Source organism: Triplophysa rosa, linkage group LG13 (assembly GCF_024868665.1).
Source record: "Triplophysa rosa linkage group LG13, Trosa_1v2, whole genome shotgun sequence".
In the NCBI taxonomy this organism is placed as follows: Eukaryota; Metazoa; Chordata; class Actinopteri; order Cypriniformes; family Nemacheilidae; genus Triplophysa; species Triplophysa rosa.
The window spans coordinates 1-3,151 of record NC_079902.1 but is presented as its reverse complement, the minus strand read 5'-3'; positions in this window follow the sequence as shown (position 1 = coordinate 3,151).

Genomic DNA, 3,151 nt, shown 5'->3' with positions numbered 1-3,151 from the left:
TTAGAAAAGGAAGCTGCAGCTGCTCTGGCAGAAGCTGAAGCATTAGAGACAGCAGCGGCAGCAATGGAACGTGTTGATGGTCGCAGTGAAATAAGCACACTTTTATCAAATGTGATTTCAATGAGAACTGCTGATTATGTAAAACACCAAATACAGGAGAGCTCTGACTTTTCCACGTTACCTATAAATAGCTCTTTGTCAGCCTGTGTAAAGGAATCAACTCCGAAGGTGATCAAAACATCTCGGAGCATAAGTGCTGCATGTGATAGCGACCCTAATGCTGTTCATGAGGGAAGTCGTATTGGTGACACAATACATCCAGAATCTCAGTACGCTCTGCCTCCGTTCATCCCAAATGTTGCATTTAAAGATTCTCCAGGTCAAAGTACTGCTTCACAAAGGTATGCAGCCCCTTCGGATAGGCAACATATTTCTCAAAGCCAAGCAACGCCTATGTTAGACTTTGCTAGATTCTTAGCACGAAGGGAACTAGTCACCACAGGGCTGACCAAGTTTGATGATAATGCAGAGAATTTTAGAGCTTGGGAGTCTTCATTTTTTAATGCCACACAAGATTTACAGCTCTCAGCCAGCGAAGAGTTGGATTTGTTAGTTAAATGGCTGGGGAAGGAATCGTCAGATCACGTGAAAAGAATTCGAGCTGTTTATGTCACTAATCCACAAGCTGCCCTTCAGCTGTCTTGGAGGAGACTTCAGGAATGTTATGCTACTCCGGAAGTGATAGAGAGTGCCTTATTCAAGCGCCTGGATAACTTTCCACGTCTATCTCCAAAAGACAATGTGAAACTCAGGGAACTTGCAGATTTGCTCATAGAAATACTGATTGCTAAAGGAGACGCATATTTGCCTGGACTGGCTTATCTCGATACCCCTCGTGGTATAAATTCCATTGTAGAGAAGTTGCCGGCAAATCTACAAGAAAAGTGGCTATTCGCTGGTTCGCGATTCAAAGATGAAAACAGGGTCAGTTTCCCCCCATTTTCGTTCTTCACCCGTTTTATTTGCAGTGAAGCTAAAACCAGAAACGATCCCAGTTTCAAGCTTCCGAGCAGTAGCCATACTGTCATCAGAGACGAAAGACCTCTGCACAAACATGGTGTTAGCAGAATTCCTGTGTCGGTGCATAAGACAGATGTGTCTGCAAATGAATCGGATTCGGTGAACCAGAAAGAGACTGCTAAGATAGATGTGGCAAAGTTCTGCCCTATTCACAACAAATCACACCCCCTGGTAAAGTGCAGAGCATTCGGGAAAATGTTGTTAATAGAACGCAAAGGCCTACTGAAAGAACACAAAAGGTGTTTCTGGTGTTGCTCACCAAATCATATAGCCAGAGAATGTCTCTCGATCCTCAAATGTACTGAATGTGATTCTGATAGACATTGCACAGTAATGCATCCAGACAAAGCCCCGCCGCTCCTCACACCTCCGGTGCAAGAACCATACACTGTACAACAGGGCATCACCACCCTAGAGGTAACTTCAAAGTGTACTGAAGTTTGTGGAGAAAATACTCCTATGCGATCCTGTTCAAAAATGTGCTTGGTTCGTGTATTTCCGCAAAAACAACGAGAACAAGCTGTCAAGATGTACGCCATTATCGATGACCAGAGCAACCGCTCGCTGGCTAAGGGAGAGTTCTTTCAGCTGTTTGGAATCCAGAGTAGCCCTTCACCATATTTACTGAGAACATGTGCTGGTTCCATGGAAATGTCTGGAAAGAAAGCAGTAGGCTTCCAAATAGAAACGCTGGATGGTAAGACATGTCTTGATCTCCCACCTTTGATCGAGTGTAATGAGATAATGAGCAACAGAGCTGAGATACCTACCCCAGAGGTTGTGCTTGCCCATCCACACTTGAAATCTGTTGCGCAGTTCATCCCGAAATTAGATCCTGAAGCTCAGGTCTTAATATTGCTGGGTAGAGACATGATCCGGGTACACAAAGCAAGACAACAAATCAATGGGCCTCACGATGCACCATTTGCACAGCGTTTAGACTTAGGCTGGGTCATTGTGGGTGATGTCTGTATCGACAGAGCCCATAAGCCGACAGTGAGTGTTTTTAAAACTAACATTCTAGCAAATGGCCGCCCGTCCCTTCTCACTCCCTGTCAGAGCCACGTCAAAGTGAAAGAGAAATTGTGCCATGGCGGGGAGCAGAAGTCCAGTGTTTTTCCCCGTTCAGTGAATCACATTATTCATTGTATACAAGCGGAAGACAAAATTGGTCTCAAAGTATTTGAGAGAACTGAAAACGATAATAAACTTGCAATGTCATTTGAGGATGAGATCTTCTTGAAGATCATGCAAACAGAGTTCTGCCAAGATGAAAGTAAAAATTGGGTCGCTCCTTTGCCATTCAGGTCACCCAGACCATTCCTCCCAAATAACCGGGAACAAGCTTTATCCCGTCTTAATTCTTTGCGACGCACCCTGAGTAGAAAGCCTGAGATGAAGGAACAGTTTTCTGCTTTCATGGAAAAACTCTTCCAGAACCATCATGCAGAAGAAGCGCCACCTCTTCGTGAGGAAGAAGAATGCTGGTACTTGCCCCTCTTCGGAGTATACCATCCGCAGAAGCAGGGACAAATAAGGGTGGTGTTTGATTCCAGCGCACAACACCAAGGCATTTCTCTGAATGATGTGCTGCTCTCGGGCCCTGACCTCAACAACAACTTGTTGGGTGTCCTACTACGGTTCAGGAAAGATCTTGTTGCAGTCATGGCAGACATCCAACAAATGTTCTATAGTTTTCTGGTAAAAGAAGAGCACAGAAATTATTTGAGGTTCCTCTGGTTCAGAGATAACAACTTGCTCAAAGAGGTGGTGGAACACCGTATGCGAGTGCACGTTTTCGGAAACAGCCCGTCTCCTGCAGTGGCCATGTATGGTTTACGGTTAGCTGCACAGCAAGGTGAGAAAGATTATTGGACTGATACTACACACTTCGTCAATAAGCATTTCTACGTGGACGACGGGCTCATGTCCTTTCCCACAGACGCCGAAGCAATTGATCTGCTTAAGCGCACTCAAGAATCACTTTGCAAGTCGAATATCAAACTAAACAAGATAGCCTCAAACAGTGTCAAGGTGATGCAAGCTTTTCAACCAGATGACCTTGCTTCTG